The sequence below is a fragment of the Ixodes scapularis genome, unplaced genomic scaffold (genome assembly GCF_016920785.2).
Source record: "Ixodes scapularis isolate PalLabHiFi unplaced genomic scaffold, ASM1692078v2 PGA_scaffold12__126_contigs__length_90152505, whole genome shotgun sequence".
NCBI classification, from domain to species: Eukaryota; Metazoa; Arthropoda; class Arachnida; order Ixodida; family Ixodidae; genus Ixodes; species Ixodes scapularis.
In genome coordinates this window covers 47,663,058-47,681,968 of record NW_024609838.1, presented here as the reverse complement: position 1 = coordinate 47,681,968, position 18,911 = coordinate 47,663,058, and the positions used below count along the sequence as shown (strand labels likewise).

At 47.4% G+C, this 18,911-nt stretch overlaps 1 long non-coding RNA gene across 4 annotated transcripts in view; it reads right to left on the bottom strand.

Moving 5' to 3' along the window:
* Positions 1–18,911, bottom strand: part of LOC121835378 — a 69,773-nt gene that overhangs the window by 50,052 nt on the left and 810 nt on the right. The window contains exon 1 of one of the 4 annotated variants that reach the window (XR_006077578.1): positions 4,710–4,738. The exons of the other annotated variants lie outside the window; for them this stretch is intronic. This is a non-coding gene — a long non-coding RNA (uncharacterized LOC121835378). Of the gene's footprint in view, positions 1–4,709; positions 4,739–18,911 lie in introns of those variants that run through there. 4 annotated transcript variants of the gene reach the window in all.

Sequence of the window (18,911 nt, the reverse complement as noted above, 5' to 3'; positions counted from 1 at the left end):
AAAAAAAACCATGGACGATTGATGCAGGATATTTTGTGTCGGGCGGTTGTTTGTGCCGCCTAGCTCATGCATGCTCAGTTACGGTACTTAGTTTAGTTTCGGTTTTGAAAGGCGACCAAAATTGGCCCTTTGGCGCAGGCTCGGCGCAGATTACCCATATTTTGACAAAATGTAGCAGGGTTAGCCCCTTGGTGCAGTTTGGCGCAATTGGCGCAGCCATCACATCACTGATATAGGCGGGCAATAGCTCGCCTTGAAAATACTTGCTCTTGGTGGCCGAGAACAAACTCGTGTTTCTGATTGGCAGCCATTTGCTGCGAAGGATACCTGCACATGTCCTAAAGAACCCAGTCTTAGTCTAATACAGATGCTTTGGCCGGACAGAGACACAAAAGCCTGACACAAGACCACTATAAAGACCGGAAATAGAGTGTCTGTGAGGAATAAAACACACAACCCAGATAGGCATCAATCACTCACCTTGAAAACACTTGCGATGAGCGGCAAAGAGCAAACTTCTGGCCTTGATTGGCTGGTGCTTGCCACCAAGACCTGCATGTATAAGAAAGAACCCGGTCTTAATTAAACTTGGGTGTTTTTGCAGAAGGGAGACAAAAAATACTAATGCAAGACCACTACACATAGGAAATGGCATCCAAGGAGAATGAAACACTAAACGCAGTGTGTTAGTGTTGACCGTTTTTTTCCCCCCGAGTCACCCGTTTTCTCGGGCGAGCCCCTGGGCTCGGTCCTTGGGCCACTTTTGTTTTTAATTTTTATTAACGATTCAAAGATACACCACCCCAATGTACAAAGCCGATTTTTTGCTGACGATTGTGTTTTATTTGCCAAGGTAAACAACCCGTCTGATCAAGAAGAATTAAATTAATGTCTATCTTTGGTTCATGCATTGTGCATAAAATGGAATATGGTTCTAAACTCTAAAAGGCGTGTTCAAATGGCCTTGACGCGGAAGAACAACCCTTTGTTTTTTTACATATTCTATCAAATGAGTACCACTCGATACTGCTAACCAATATCAATACCTCGGAGCTTTAATTACCTCTGATTTGTCATGAAGTGCACATATTGAGTTTATAGCTCGTAAAGCAATGCGGAAGCTCTGGTTTTTAAGACGAAATATTAACCTGTGTTCACCTGAAACTAAACTGACTGCTTATAAAACCATCATAAGACCAATGCTAGAATATGCATGTATTGTATGGGACCCTCATACAAAGCTGTCAATCGATATGTTACAGACTGTGCAAAAAAAAAAAAAAACATTGCAGTTTGTGTACAACCATTATGGTTTTATGTCATCAGTTTCAGATTTGTACCCAAGATCGGGATTGAGTGATTTGGCAACCCAGAGAAAAACGGACGGCTGAAGTTTCTTTATAATATGATATAGGGTAATTTGCGACTGCGTCTCTGTGATTACACTTCATTTAACGAAACAAGGCCCATGAGAGGCAAACACCAATTAACACTTGTCGAACCATTTTGTGGAACCACTTTGTTCAAAGCATCCTTTTTTCCTAGAACCACGTGTGAGTGGAATAAGCTTCTTGAAAGTGTTTTGATTTGAGATCATTAGATGCTTTTATTGAAGCACTACTCTCGCACTTTGTTGAGCAGTGGCGCTGTCTGCTTGTTTGTACTACTTCCGCTTGTCTTTGAATATTGTTTTTGTACACCTCCTGCCTGGGCGTTCCACAGAATGCTGGCAGTATCACCAAATAAATAAATAAATAAAATATAGGCAGGCAATAGCTCACCTTGAAAATACTTGCTCTTGGTGGCCGAGAACAAACTCGTGTTCATGATTGGCAGCCATTTGCTGCGAAGAATACCTGCACATATCCTAAAGAAACCAGTCTGAGTCTAACACAGATGCTTTGGCCGGTCAGAGACACAAAAGTCTGATACAAACCACAAAAACCAGGAAATAGTGTCTGCGAAAGATGGAAACAGACCCAGGTGGAAAGGCTCGTTCTGTTTCACCTTAGTCAAATAGTGTAGCTCATTTTGCTAAAACAATGCATATTTGCTAAAAAATGTATAATATATATTTTGCCCCATTTAGCAGAGTTTACTGCCAAGGGTACCTGCACACCAGAATAAGTCAGACTTAGTTTTTTTTTCTTTTGATGAGCGACAACAGAATCCTAAACGGGTGATGAAACAAAATATAAGCCTACCAAGCCAGGCTAGTTTGCCTTGATGCAAGCACAGTGCCTCGGCCGACAAATGACGTTCTATTCTTGGTCACTTGCCATATTTGGTGGGAATAGTAAAGTAAATGAAAATAAGGCTATCTCTCTTGCAGCCCACAGCTGCAAACGAAATTCATATACCTCGATAAACGACCTAAAAATAAAATTGGGTGGTGGCCAAGCGGTTTATGGTGTCAAATTTCAAATTTACAGACTGTGTTGTTCTGGTTGAAGTCCTCCTGGTGTATATGTTTATCCTTATTAATTATACTTAAATTGTTTGTTTTTTTATTTTTGAGGCACTAGCACATAATTTATACGCTAATTCAGCTTTAGAAGCGTTTTAAGAATACTCCACGGCTTCCTAGTGCTTGTAATAAATTCTCAATAAGAGCGGGTTTCAATTTTTTTTCTTGCTCTCGCTGCTGCTTGCTTCCTCACCCTTAAAATGCTGACAACTCAACACAAAAGTAATAAAAAAATGTGCTTCAAATGTGATGAAGATGAGCATTTCCAAGTTGTACCCCTGCTTCATGCCCTGACCACGCCACCATACCACAGCTGAATGCAGCGACGAATGGTCCCAGGTGCTGTGACCCGACCGTATATAGCCTTACGGTGTGGCGCGACTCATGCAGCCCCTATGCTTGATGATGGAGTCAGTGTGCGAGGTGCGACCTGCTAGAGCTGTGCAAGCCACAGCTTTACAGCCTGCAAAGGGTGGGAAGATGCCCCTCCCTTTGCAGAGCTTGCAATAGCTTAGCAAGAAGCTATTGCAAGCACTAGGGAGCCACAGTGTGTGAATAAAGGCACTTCTGAATGTGAATTAGTGTGTAAATTATGCGTCTATACGTTAAAACTTAAAAAAAAGTATTATTTATAAATATATATATACTGTATACTAAAAAAAAGGCAAAAAGAAAAGAAACGTCTCCAGGTGGGTTTGAACCCAGAGCTCCACTGCCCTTGATTTCAGTTCCCTAAAACCCGCTTCAGATGGGGCAACTTTTCTAGCAATTTTGAGGTTGCTGGCGGGTAATTCCCTAGGTTTTCCCAGATCAGCACGAATTTCTGAGATCAGGTTCGGCTTAAAACAGACACGCAACTCGAACAAACTGGAAAAGTTTGAAGCGGCAGCAGCCAATCAGGGACGCAATATTTTCACGTGACACCCCTGTGGTGGTGAGGATGACAGCTGAAGACTTGGTCCTGGTTTCAAATGGATCGTTTTTAGAAATAAACTTTTTCAGAAACATGAGTGAGTATTAATGCCAGTCAAAGATATAAAAACATGTTTTTAGCACGTAGTTGTGCGTCTATATAGTGCAAGAAAAATCAAATTTCATGATGATGATGGCAAGTCGTAGCAATTTGGTTGCAGCGTCTGAACGCAGGCGGCCTGTGTTGCTGGTGTTGCGACGTTAAGTTGCTGGGGGAAATTGCCCCGTCTGAAGTGGGGCTTAGGCTTGCTTCCACCGTTCACGCTCGGCGAGCAAGCCCGCTTCAACCGTTCACACCTCAAGGCAAGCTGGACAGCTACAAGCCACCTAAATGTCTACCGCCGCATTCCCGGCCAGGCCGTGACGCGACATAACTTATTAAAAGTCTTGCTGTCAGTGCCACGACCGGCCAGAGTGAAGTCGAGAAAGAATCATCTAAATCAATTCGTAGCTTTCTTGGAACGACCCCCCTCAAGGGAGAGTCGTCCCTCCGCCTTTTGTCGACTGTTGGACTGACGCGAAGAAACTAGCCGTCTTGGCCCAGCAGTTACAAATCATAGTGCTCATTAACTCGCCTGCCAGCGTTCCAGGTGCCAACCGCAATTTCCGCCAGTTTACCCGACACCCGCTGACAATCTCGTCTGCCAGTGTTCCCGGTGTCAACTGCCATTTCCGCAATCTTTCCAACACCCACTGTCAAAAACCCATCTGCACTCCAGGCCTCGACAAGCGCTTACTTGCCTACCGCATCACCCCAAGCCTAAATCCTAAATCTGCAATGAGTCCTGGCTGTTTCCCCTCCTGCCACTCGTTATCCTGCCTTCCAGCGAACATGCCGTGACTCTCCTCTGCCTCTGGAGACGACTTTCTTACATCTTAACCGCGCTCCCAGTCTCCTGCCAACCACTATTCTAGGGTACCCGAGAAAGCGTGTATTCAACCTCGTTCTTCAAGCCCTTTAGGTACTTGATTCGAGGAGACACCTGCTGAGGTCTGCCGTGAGACAAGTCGCCAAAATTCCAACATATTTGTCTCAACGGGCATCGTTAGCATTAGTGAACAACCCGCTCAACGAATCCGTATGACTCCCTGGGGACGACTAGAAGCAGAGGCATACCGAATGAGCCTCACGTTGGATGTGCCATTTTAATACTGGTTTCTTTATGGAGTTTGCTTAGCTACTAATAATCACCGCCCAATCGGTATGCGCTCCGCCCGTCACCCAGGGAGTGACATACAGCACCGAGAAGACAGCGAATAAGTTTACTACCTCACGGTTGCCCGTCGTTCAGAGCCAGCAGTCCAGGCACGCCGACCCTTGTTGTCGTCCGTCGATCAGAGCTCACAGTCAGAGTCAGTGTCCAGGCCTGCGGATCGTCCTTCCCATGCCAGCGCTGCGTAGGCTGGCTGTCCCGGGCTATCACTGCCCGAGTCTCGCTGCGGAACCACCCCGGGATCGTCGTGGCCTAGGCTAGATGGCCAGGACTCGCCGCTTCTACCAGTCCGGTTTGAACCTCGCTGGTGGACCGCTCCAAGCCAGGCAGCCCGGCTCCGATGTTCCTGCCCAGCTCCAGCCTCGCTCAGCACGCACTGTCTCGCGCCAGCTCGTGACTTCTTTCTCTGCCGACCGCCTGTCACGTGCCCTCTGCGTCGTCTTTCACCCTTGGCTCCCACAAAGTTAAGGAAAGGGAATGTACCATTATGCTCAGTGAAGTTCGGTGAGAAGACCCGGGACTCGAGCAGGAATGCCGTTATCCTTGGTGTGACCCTACGAGACTCTCTTGCTGCTTTTGCTGGGGTTTATCTAACTGAAGTACCTGTCTGAAAAGTAGAAGAAACATATGTGCATAACACTCATTATTCACAAGAAAATTTGTCAACATCCAAAATGACCCATGGAGAAAACTATGTGAGGAATTTGTTGGCCACGTTGGCCGAGTCACCTCTCGTGGCCAATGTTTCATTGCAACTTTAATTGTAGTAAACAGTCAAAGGGTATATTACAAGGTGCAATTTGGTTTTGTGCGAACCTACAACGCACAAAACAGCACTCTAACATAGTATGTAGAGGTACCTCTAAACAAATTCCAGGGTTTCATGGAGCCTCCTTCAGATAACTGATGTTGAACATAAAATGTGTGCACCAAGGAGTGAGCAAACAGTGACTTTCAATTAGTCTCAAGCACCAGCGACATGTCGACGAGGAGTGCAATGCGTAGAATGTCGTCTAGAGGTGTGCAGCCAAGATAAAAAGGCGAGATATAACGATATCAGAATAAGATCACACCAAAAAGGTTCCGTTACAATCTAGGCACAATAATGAGTCAACCGACGTACAGCCGCGATTCACTCTGTGTTGAGGTGAAACATGGCCAACAAAATATAAAAAACGCGTCTTCTTTTTTTTTTTTTTTTTTTTTTCTGTACATCATTTGCTCTGCGCCGTTGATAGAAGGACAGTTGGGCGGCGTCACAAAGTCACTCGCTAGCGCTTTTTCAAATTCGTTCATCGGCACTCATGGTATACCCGGGAGGAGAAAAGTACGAGCTCAGAGCCGAGCCGCCGAGCGTCGATTGCGGCTTTCCTAAAGAGAAGCTCCGGTACACTTCGGCGACTCGTCAGCTTCAGACGCCTCTTCGAATGAGCCTGACGCGCCCGCGAATCCAATGAGCCGAACGGGCGCGGCAGAAAGCACGCCGGAAGGAAGGGGGCTGGAGGCTGAGTATCCGAAAGAGACGCGGCGCTGGTTTCTATGTCTATTTCGTACATGAGATAACAAACTGGCAAAGCTAGCCGAGTGTGAACAGTGACTGACGTTACATTGGAGCACACGCAGTCGAAATGACGCCTGCAACAGAGCACAGCTAGGTGCTTTCAACAGGGGACACAGGCGTTCAAAAAGGCCTCGATTTAAAAACTTCACGTATCCTTTCTGTCCTTCGGTGTTTACTTTGATCCGCGTACGCCAAAGCACTCAATGCTGCAAGTAATAGAGTCGTGTATACGTACCTTTCGAAGCAATTGAAAGTGTGTAGGTTTCGCTCGATGCCCACGACATCGAGCGACATCGAACGACATCGAGTGCGACGAACGCCAATCACGCCGGCTGGCCAGGCTGGCCAGGTCGCGCAACACACAGTCGTTGACACAGACATAGTGGTGACAGTGGCGCAACCGACGCCCGCCCGCTGCGCGCTGCGCACTGCGCATGCTCGTCTTGGCGGCTCGCCAGCACGCCAGCGACGCCGGCATCGCGCCGGGCCAGCCGGGCTCGCTCCCTTCGAAGTTCGAACAGTTCGAAGTCCAAACTGTGGCCCAAACTGCTTGCGCGCGCGCGCGTGTTGGCGATGGAAACTGTCTTCTCAAAAAACGAGGCTGTAACGTATCGTTTGATGGCGCAAGTGCACGTATTTTTCACGTCGTTTTTTGGACAGTGTGTGTATCTCGCGAAACAGGCGACGAAAAGTGGTGGGTGAAATGTGCTCGCATGTCGTCGTGGATTTTGTGTACCACGTAGGATTACCCAGAAAGGTGGGTCAATATCGATAAATGTGTGCGTAAGAAGCAACTACATGCACGGGACCTGTCAAACCTATTCACCGTCATTATTTTATCGTGCGAACCGACATTGTCACGTATAGCGTTCGATTTCGGTCCCAACACCGGTAACTAGTATATCGTGTCATGATGTTGTATTTCTCACCGTCGGTAACTTCGTATTGATATCGTATTCGATGTGGTGGTCGTGTCCCAACACCGATAATTTCTTGTTGTATTGCGATGGTGTGTTGCAACATCGAATTGTATCCCGGTACGTTGGGTTTATCGTTAGGCGATCAACTTTTGTTGCATTACAACTGCAATAAACATTTGTTGGAAAACGATCACTCCAATGAGCACGTCGTTATTGGGCTTTCTCATTAAAAGGTAGGTCGCGGCGGGTGTTCCGGCTAGTTATTCTGAATGGTTTGGTGGTTGTCTAGTTTCAAGCGCGCGAGGCTGTGTGTACTGTGTGCCGTACTAACAGCTGTACATACTTGCACTGTCGATCAATGTTAATGTGTTCGCAACGCAGAACGTTTATGTTATGTGTGTATCCACACCCAATATATTTTTTGCGTATTGCCGTGTGGATATGCCAACGTAATGTATGTTGGTAACTTGGTACCCGCGTTCTGAGATATATGCACGCGATATCATATTGTATTCTCCTTTGGTCCCATGATCGACGACCAATATTTGTATATCGTGTGGCCGTACAGTATGTCCATGTCGGTCACCAATATGCACGCGATGTCGTATTCTATTCCAATAACCGTGTAGTATACAGTATAGACCACTTACAACGTAACCGCTTATAGTGCGGGACCGGGTATAACGCGGTTTTTTTAAACCACCGGTTCGCCTCCCATAGAACTCCATGTAATTACATACCGCTTAAAATGCAGGCGCGCGAAGGGAAATACCGGTTATAGTGCGGTTTCTGGCACACGCACAGCCCGCCGGCCGCGCCAACGACCGGAGCAGCGAGCGCGCTTCCCTGTGCGACACTAGATAACGGCGCTGACGGCGCGAGCAGCAAGTGGCACTCGCGTGGAAGTTGCTCCAGAGCCGAGTTGCTCGAAGAAGCGGGAAGAAGCGAAAGGCTTCAGTTGCCATAGCGACGGAGGGACGCACGTGCGTGCGTCCCTCCGCTGCGTTTGAAACAAACAACCGCAGCGACAGACCAATCGCAGGTCGAGGAGAAGTGTTGCGCGCGTTACATGCCGGTCGCGGGCCGGCTGCTTCTATCCGCAAACACGGCGTCGGTTGTGATCGTCGTCGTAGACGGCGTTCATCTCATCGTTCCGCGTAAAAGCGCTATCCTTGACTGTGAATTTTCGTTGTGTGTCGCTATGATAACCCAGCACGTACTAGAAGGGAAGATTCACCTACTCGTGCGGCGATGTCGTGGCGGCGCGCGGCGCCGGCGGCGCTCTCAAGACGGCAGAGACGCCCGTGTCGTCGTGTTTGTTTACTTCGACTACAGTAGTGCTTTCTAAGCATTTGTGTTTTCGAACATCGCCCGGATTTCTTATTTGGAGCATTTCATGCCTGTGCTCAAGTTGAAGGTATTACTGGCGCGTACCGTGTGAAGGATGCGAATTTTCACGCGTTTTCATCTCCGGAGAAAAGTGATTAGGGTTAGCAATCCTGAACGCTCGCAACGTCCGTCCGCAACCCGCGACGCCGTTAAAAGGCTGCGCCAGGCAAAAGCTGCTCATTTCTTTCAAAATGTGTAACACACTTGAGACAGAACTGTACTAGTCAGGTGAAATAAAGACTTTCCTCAAACTAAGCTTTATTTTTCATCTAACATAAAATAAATTCTTTTCACAAGTGTAAGTTGTGTCATGGCATGTATTTTGGCCTGAAAAATTGATGTTTTGGTTATAGTGCGGTACCGCTTATAGTGCGGATTTTCGCGACTCCCGCGACATACGTTATATGCGGTCTACACTGTATTGGGGTATTGTGCTCCGATATCGTGTTGTATACCAATAACCGCAAGTTATATCGGGATATTGTGCTCCAATATCCTGTTGTATACCAATAACCGCATACTATATCGGGATATTGTGCTCCGATATGAATTCCCATCGTGCGTATTGGGTTAATCGGATAACAATAAGTTTTTATTGGTTTCCATCATCTTCTTTGGAATACAATATTTCCAATAAGCCGAGTTCATATTGGCCTTTTTCAATAGGGCTATATCAAGTTTAGTAACAAAATACAAGGCTACTGACATTTGACAAGGATTCAGATGCAAAATAAAATGTGTATTTTATATCTTTAGACTACCACAGTCACTCGTACATATGCAGCTTTAAGCATCGACTAGAAGAGCAACGCAACCTTATGTACTCCGTAAAATGCTGTGCATTGCGTGTCTCCATAAAAAAAATTAAGGTACCACAACATGTTTCAGAATAAAGCAGTCCTTGCTGACCTGTTTTCATTAAATACAAATGTTCTTAATCCCTGTTCATAAAATACAGTAATCCCTACACCCAAGTTAACATACTAAGCTATATCTAATTACTTTGGATGGAAAAATATATTGTCTTAAAAATATCACAGCCACTAATACATATGCAGCATAAACACTGACTAGAAGAGCCCACAGGCTCCATGTTAAAAAAAAAAGGGTTGTGACTAAGCTGAATCTGTGTAATTTAGAAACAACTGAAGTTCACCTTTTTTTTCACAGTTTGAAGGGCAGAGTCAATTTCTTTTATGCGCTCGAGTACTTTGGGCAGTTTAGAGTTCACATCTCTTAGCAGGAGGTGTCCACTCCCCACCTTGTCCATGTCCTTAACTGCCTCACCCTTGCTTATGAGTTATTGTGCACTCAGTAGAAGTGCTTTAAGAGAAGACAGTTGTGGGGGACAGTGAGCGGACTGCGTGTAGAAGACGGCGCGCCAGCAGGAAGAAGAAAAAGGGACGCTCGTGGTAGGTGCGCGAGGACGAGAGTTCGAAGGGCCGTGAGGAACGAAAGACCCTTCGAAGGGCCGTGAGGAACGAAACGAACCACATAACTGGGGCAGTTATGTGGGTCGCCTGTCAATTCCCGATCAGGCCTAGTTCTACTCGCTCCGAGGAAGTCACACAAGGAGCGCTATCATAGACAAACACTTTATAAATACTCAAATTGTGCCGTCGATGCTGTAGAAGGCCACGGTTGCCCTGTGGTCCGGGTCTTGCCTGGGCTCGTTCAGCACCGCCTCTTTCGTTCCTCACGGCCCTTCGAACTCTCGTCCTCGCGCACCTACCACGAGCGTCCCTTTTTCTTCTTCCTGCTGGCGCTGTCTTCTACACGCAGTCCGCTCACTGTCCCCCACACAGTTTGAACGAGACTGAAAATGAGATGTAGCTGATCAGGCGCTGATCCCTGCGGGGCAGGCTGCCTTCTTACGTGACAAAAAGCCCACCAACTTCTCTCTACCCTACCCAACCCCCCCCCCCCCCCCAAACCAGAAACTTATACGAGTAGAGTGGCTATAGCAAGTTAAGGTGCGTTCTTGACAGGAATCGGCAGCGCGGGAGTGTTGTACGGCATTTCTGATGTAACCCCCACTCCTCCACGCTAAACGAAAGAAGCAAAAAAGTGTGTAGCACTGCCAATTAACCAACTCGCCTAAGATCGCGGGTATTGTTTTCGCCAGTGGTTTGACGGCGGTAGACAACACACGACAGCGTGCACATTCGCGCACACAATGATGGTTTTGGTTTCGTTTTGACAAGACAAATGAGCTCGAGAACGGATGTGCCTGTGCTCGCGATTCTTCACGGCTAAGCGTCCAAATATGGTAGGCTACCAAATAACAGGTAAAGCTAGTAAAGACCACTTACTTCTGCTCATGTTAATGGCCAAGGTAGCCCACCGGTGCCGAGGCACCATCTTCCACGATCACGGCAAATCGGGACCACGGGCAACTGCATGCGCGCTCCAACCGCGCCAACCAACTATGCCCGAAACCAAACCGATGTGTTCGTATATAAACTCTTTGTAGTAAAAAACGACATCGCACTCTCGATTAACTAAAATCGACGAATCGCCCTGAGGTTAGACATGGTTCGGAGCCCCAGTCGAGTTGGTACGAGTCACCCGCAGTGACACCTAAGCAAAAGTACCCACCTCATGGTGGCCCGTGACCAACCGTTTTCCACTAAATTTAGAGAAAACACTAAAAAAAAAAGTTGAAATTGGCGTTTTGGAGCAGGCTGGCGCCGGGAAGTGAATTGGCGCAGGGTGGCACAATTGGCGCAGCGCTTCCACCCCTGCATATTTTGGCGAAATGTAGCAGGATGTAGCAGAGTTAGCCCCTTGGCGCAGAGTTTGGCACAAGTGGTGCAGCAATCACATCACTGATGTTGGCAGCGCCGATTCCACAGAAATATTAGTAGTTGCACGGTGTTTAATTGGGGGAAGACCTGTGTTTCGGAATTAGTTCAATTTGAAACAAATGCATAATCGTAAACATATAATTAAAACAGTGCAAACGAGCACAAAGACAAGTAGAAGACGGCACAGAGACACAGCGCTGACTCACGACTTGCTCTCTTTTTCGTCTTCTTAAAACACATCAACATAAAAAGACGTGAGTCAGCGCTGTATCTGTGTCCCTTCTTCTAATTGTCCTTGTGTTCGTTTGCGCTGTTTTAATTGTGTTTTTTTTATACACCACCGACTAGCTCACCTCAAAACATTACTGCAAATGCAAAACATTCACCTTTCTTTTTCTCTTTTTTTTTTTTTTCGAGATTGATTAGCGCTAAGTGGCGCATTTGGGTAAAGATTGAACTGTACTCGCGCTCCGGGGACCTGTAAAAAGGCATGAAAGCAGGAAATAAGCAATCCTATTTTTCCTTCAGTATTTTCTTTTTCTTCTTTCTGTTAAACAAATTATTATTATTTGCAAAAAAAAAACCAAAAAAAAAAACCGGAAGCTTTGCGACAGTTAGCGCATTAACATTGTGTGGTGCTTAGCTGGTGGGGTCAGTAATGTGGAAACGGACGGCGAGCAAACAATTTTCAAGGCGCAATTGCCGCCCCCCTCAAGCACACACACACACAGATGTCCCAAACTTCCGCTGCCGCTGCGCCCGAAACCCTCAACTTTTAACAGCCATCACATCTATCGTCGTCTACTCACAAACGCGCAAATCATTTTTAAAAAAAAAAAAAAGAAAAGCTACAGTAACAAATGGCCAGGGACTTTTCAGGCATTCCCCCATCTAGTAGTGTTAAAAGTGTTCAGAAGACGTGTATTGCCTTGTGTTGAGATGATGAGGGCAGTGGCATAGGAAAGGGAAGGGTCTTTTTTTAATAATATTGTTTACTGGAAATGACTGATTTTCCTGCCCCCCCCCCCCCCCTTTTCCTATGCCACCGCATCTAAGCACAAGACAATACAGGGAAAAAATTGTGCACTGCTCTAGTTTTTTTTCTTTCGTCAATAAAAATATTTAACCCTAGAAAAAAAAATTATCGCCAGAACCTTTTTTTTTGGGGGGGGGGGGGGTTGATGTGAGTGGGATGCCCCCGAGTTTTGGAGTGGGTAAAATATTACGAAGTGTCTAGCGTTACGTCCAACGTAACCCAAGTTAAGTCCAAATCTCCGCCTTTCCCAGGTTCACGGGGGAGAGAGAGGAGGGCGGGGGGGTTAGGTATACGTGTTTCAGTGCTCCGACTGGACGTAATGCTAGCCACAGTGAAAATATTAATAAAAAAGTCCCACCCCCCCCGCCACAAACACATACATACACATTGATCACCTGCGTCCAATCCCCGAGGCATGAGCACCGTTTACTCTCAAGTGCACCACCCAAGGCTAGTTATTTCTTTCAATAAAAGCAAAAATATTTGCTTGAAATTAATCTAATTCTGAAACTAGAACCGCCAATATTCCCACTGACTCGTCGAGGCTGCATAAAAGCCGATGTCATTCACAACACAAAATTGAGAACATCTACACCACTGTGTTCATAGTTTCCCGCGACGAAATCGCGCCACACGCGGAGTGCAGGTAAATAAGATCCAACAGACTCAACAGCTTCGTGCTAACGAGCGTCCGCGCCTCCGCACGCAATCCGCACTCGGAGTGCGGATAAGAATCCAGCACAAACCGCACTCGGAATGCGGATAAGAATCCAAAATTATTCGCACTCAGAGTGCAGATTAGAATCCACCACCGGGCGCGCTGAGTCCGTGCTCCGGAGCGCGAGAGTTAGATGCTCCTTTCACTAAACGGACAGGAGTGCCACCGGAGACCGACACTCGAGCGCGCTCTTCGTGCACCGAAAATTTCTCGTAGCGCGAGTGACTTCTTCGCGCTCCATGACGTCACGTAAACAAACGAGATGGCTGCGCTGCTTTTGAGACCGTCGAGTCGAGAGGCGTAGCCGGAGCGCTGCCCCTTTTCAGTTGATCAGTGCTTAATCCAGCAGGTAAAAACGATTTGATTTGAAAGCTAAGACAGCAATTAGCGTTCCGAAAAAGGTTTGTTCGTGCATCTCGCATGAAAAAGAAATTCGTCTGTCAAACGGTAGCATGCCGGTAGCACAGCGACAGAAAAGTTGCAGAGATGAGGAGATTAGGACCGCGCTTTTCCTTTTATAATGCTTAGCCCAGCGAATAAAGATACTTCGATTTGAAAGCCAAAACATCAGCGAGCGTTGAGGAAAAGGTTTGCTCGTGTGTCTTGCCTGAAAACGAATTGATCTCTCGGACGAAGTGCTGATAGCTCAGCGACAGAACAGTTGTGATGAAAGGACAGTCAGACCGCTGCCCTGCTTAGAATGCTTAGCCCAGCCGCAGCGAATAATGATACATAGATTTAGTGATGGGACGAATCTTTATCCGAATCGAGATTCGGAGCTGTTAAGTTTGTAAAAATCCTGCTTATTAGTTAAGGTGATTTTTTTTAGGAAAGTTTATCTTTCCAGAGTTGCGTCGGCATTGTTTTTTTTAGCTTTCTATGTTTGTGTCGGCGGGGCCAGAGCGGCCGCGACGCGGGAGCGGTTCCCCCCGCGGTCGTTAAGAAGCGTCTCGGGTTTCGGAAGCCTGCTCGGACCGGGAGCGGGACAGCCCGCGCTTGGAGAGGCTTGTAGCTTTTAGCCGAATGTGCCTGTACATAGAGGTTTTTGCCACTTAGTATCAAATTGTCGCTTTTTACCCGTTGTAATAATTTAGCTGTTGGCGCCAGCCCGTCTGCGTAAAATGCAGGGGTTGATTCTAGAAAGAATTTGGATTTGGCCGTTGGAAGTGCTAGCCTGACAGCTTGTTGACCATTGGAGAACAGTGTACCACGTGGGAGTGGTGAAATTTGAAGGGATTGGTTGGAGCCTGAGGGGAAAGGAGGCCCCTACGAGGCTACAAAAGGATCCCCGAGAGGGATTCTGCAGATTTGGCTTCGATTCGATTTTGGGAGACTGGGAACAAAAGTATGGGGTTTAATTTTGGGATTTTTAACTCACTGTTGAGTTGTTTTGTTTCATAATAAACGTGGCCACACTGGTCACTGTAAAGCCAACCAACGTCGCAATGTGTTCAGCGGGATCGAACAACTTTTAGTCCTTTTTTTTATTAGTATAAACTTCCCGGGGGGCTGTCATCGGGCGACCACCGTCATCGGTCATCCCCATCCGGACCAGGATGCGCCCATCCCTACACCACCAGGTCCAGGCCCCGGCGAGGAAAGTTGACTGGAGCCAAATCTGAAGATTCGGAAATATTCGGAAAAGTAGCCGAATCTCAAGCGATTCGGAAAAGTTCGGAAATATTCAAAGCGTTGCCATGGTTGCCAGATCACGTTGATGAGTGTTTCAACTTTTCGTGATACTAAATTCACTAAATTCTACAAAGTGCACAAAATAATGTTGTAATATAATATCATAGTAATTAATAAAATGCTCCGCTTTGTTTATAATATTTTGGATGTTTGTCGAGAATGGAAACCAGGCATCGCGGGAACATTGGTTTCGGTTCCGGATTACGACCAAAATAGGCATGCTTGGTGCACGTCGAAATACAAGCATACAAGCGCATGTTTTCATCGCCCGAGTGGCTTGGGCGGTTCGGCGACAGCCGGTTGTGGACCAGGGACCTCCGGCGTTGTCGGCGGGGCCATGGCAGTGACAACCGCGGCTGCCCTTCCAGCGAAACGCAAGCATGAAAAGTTCCCCGTGGATCTCGTCAGGCTGGGCGTGGCCGCCCCAGCCCGGCGGGATTCAGCGGACGTGCAGCCAGTGCAGCGGCGGGTCGACGGAGCGAGCCGATGTTTACGTGAAGATCAAGTTCTCATACTCCGGGGTTACCAGAGACGTCGACCGCGCTCGTCCGAGGTTCGCAGCAGTCCCCCCCCCCCCCACAAGAGATTGATGCCGTACGTGCAGTTCGGCAGGAACACATCTCGTGCCCATAATTACGGTCATAGTAGCACCAGTAGCACACACCACACATATGTAAGTATGTTCGATTCGATTATCTTTAACGTGTGTCCACTGCGGTATTGTTATTGAAACACGGGAAACAATCTAAAAGTCCTTGCGCCATACTATGTACGGCGGAAGGAGTATTTGTACCTTTCTAGTTAATGATATCTTAATTAGTGTTTGTTCCTGAACAATAAAGTTGCGCTAGACACCCCTATGTTGTTTCTTTTTCATCAAATAAAGTTCTAGTATACAATACTTGCTGCCGAGACGAAGAAACGACAGTGCCAGTGTGACGTTTTTCTTCGCCGGTGCCGTACGCGGTCGAAGCTGGGACGAGCAACACTTTTCATCGCTCTCGCGTCTTACGCAGCTAGCTCTAGAAAAGGAGACGAATCATTTCCTCGCCTGAATATATTTATTGAGCGTTGCGCCACATTATGTATAATAGACAGCATTTCGCTACATTTTACCGATCCCCTCGAAACCGCACAGAAACCAAAACCGTGCATTTGTTAGGCCTACGCCAACCACACCGATCAGCTCAGCTGGACCTGGGCGCGTGCCAGGATTTAGAATGACAGTACAGTACATACCATAAGTTGAAGTAAGCAAGACGAAATCTGGAACACAACTGACCGCATTCGCGAGGTTTACGACAAGGTTCATAGTGCCGTCTGCAACCAGCAACGAACCTGACGAATCTCCGAATCTGCCGAATATTCGTCACGGGAAGTTCGGAAATTTCCGAATCCGACCGAATCTGAATCTCCAGTGATTCGTCCCATCACTACTTAGATTGGAAAGCCGAAACACCAGTTAGCGTTGCGGGAAAGGTTTGCTCCATGCATACCGCCTAAAAACGAATTGACGTGCAATTGAACAACGGTGCGCCGGTATCGGCGTGCTTCCGTCTCGCTGCGAGACGGAACCGACGGAACCAGGGAATCTGACAAATTTGGGGGTTTCCTGCGTCGACGAGCCGGTTCAAGAATGTTTTCTTTAATTGAAATCGTAACAGCATGCATGGTCAATAGGGAGTATTCACTGGACGCCATATTTGAGGGCGATGTTTAGAGCGCATGCTCGGAACGAGCTCACGTTAATAGGCTCCTAAGACCGGCAATCTTGGTGGTGCGAAACGCACGTGGCGAAAGAACTATGGAAGCACGCCGTCAGCACAGGCTCAGCAGTCGCGCACATAGCTATGGCCGCCAGTAAATACTCCCTATAAATACAGGGTGAAACAAGGAGACACCAGGCTCTTTAAATCGACCGGAAAATTCGGTTTCTTAACCTATCGCGCCACGACTTTGTGCAGCGTTGCCCACAGATGGTGCACTTTTTTTGTAAAATTTGCAAAGAGCGAACTTACCTGAGGAAAAAGTAAAGAAAGAAAAAGGCTTAGCTCCTATGGAAACGCAGCGACGCCACCGGTCTTCAAACAACACGGCGCCGTTTCGCACGGGTCACAAGAGATGGCGCAACGAACGCCGCCAACGAACGAGCATACGGCGCCGAGAGCCAGCGCCTCAAGCAGACAATCTTTTCGACTCAAAAGCGGAGCGCGTTCCGCGGGCGGCGACAATCGCAGAAACAAAAACAAGTGCGGTAACAACAAGGAACTGCAGTTCCTGTCTGCGTCGTCTGCTCGTTCGTTGGCGGCAGTTGGCGTCACGACCGCTTGCGCCATCTCTTGTGGCCCGTGCGAAACGGCACCGTGTTGTTTGAAGACCGGTGGCTACGCTGCGTTTCCATAGGAGCTAAGCCTTTTTCTTTCTTCACTTTTTCTTCAGGTAAGTTCGCTCTTTTCAAATTTTACAAAAAAAATGCACCATCTGTGGGCAACGCTGCACAAAGTCGTAGCGCGATAGGTTAATAGCGAGTTCGTTTCACGGCACTCGTGCCCACGCGTGCCCACTCGCAGCAAGGAACGGGTTCGTTTCGGCTGGCGCTCCAAGAGTGGTTGCACTCTCCGAGTTCGTTTCATCGCTGACACCCCACGCGTGCATGCGCTCGCTGCACCGAGAAAATCGGGAGTGCGCCAAAATGCAATCCCGTCATGCCTCGCTCCGGCGGGGCCGGCGAGGAGCGGGAGCAGACGACGAGGGTTTGTCTCCTACGATATGTGGCGGAACCAAACGGAAAAAAAAGAGGCGAGAAACAGACGCACAGTGCTGTCTGTTTCTCGCCTCTTTGTCCCCGTTTTTTGAGCGCTAAAATGTATTCCAAAAGCGCACTGTGCTGTCTGTTTCTCGCCTCTTTGTCCCTGTTTTTTGAGCGCTAAAATGTATTCCAAATTCTAAAACCAACTAGCCCAACAATCTACTCTACGGAAAAAAAAAAAGTAGATTTTCTGATAGAAATCATGTCCCGCGGGCGACGAAATCAAACGCGAACTTGAATTGTGAGCGCCTGCTATTTCACGAAGGAAGCAATTGACAACCCGTGATTCATTTGCAGGTTTTAAATCACTCTGTTGCCGTAAAAACGCTGAAATATACCAGTGTGTAAAGAAATGCTCAGAACAAACGCAACAGCGGCCCTCGAGATTTCTATCACCATCCGTGTGCGGGTGAAAAATTGAACATTTGTCGATAAAACTCTCCCTCTGACTACCCAATAAGCATCAGAGAAAGCTAAAGATGGTGACTTTACCCGAGGATTGGGCAACATCATCATGTTTAACATTTACCTAAGCAGCTAACTTGCCCCGTCGTATTTTGTTCGAGAAAGCTCTCGTTCTCGACGCCCTCACCAAAGCTAATATCTAATCCACCTATAGTGACGATTTAAATCGAAAATCCCAGTTTCGCTGGATATTCTAACAGGCTAGTTTTAAGCCGTACCCTTTCAGTGGTTCACGCATAATACCATGCTCAAACGGATCAAGCTTCTGCTCGGACAGCATCATTAGTTTTCTTCAGTGTAAACGGTTATAAGAATTGAAAGATCGCAACCAGCTGCTTTGTAGACAGCTGGTTGCGGAAATTTACGCCGTCTGTAACTAGCTCTACGGCAGCCGAGCTGCTTGAAGACATCGCAACTATAAACTACAGGCTGCAGTTGCCAACGTTAGTAGATAAACGTTGGTAGCAACTGCATTCTCGCATTCCCACGCATCACTCAGAACCTCTATGCTCGGAACAGAAAGGCGCTAGTTTCGGTTTGAAGTCGGTGCCTTTTCTACAACATAGATGGCGGCAGCATCAGTCTTCTGCACTCGGTGCATTTGGCAAGTTCGTTTGAGTCCAGTTTTCCGTGCAACACTCTGTGAGTGCGATGCCTTCTGTTAGAGAACTCGAACGGTGCCAGTGCGTGCGAAACGAACTCGCTATAAGAGACCGAATTTTTCAATTAATTTGAAGAGCCTGGCGTCTCCTTGTTTCACCCCGTAGATCGGCCATGGTAACCTTCCAGATATGTGCACGAAACGGGTCTTAAAACCTTTCAGGAATATTAAAACGTTCGTAGAAACTTCATACGTTGCAG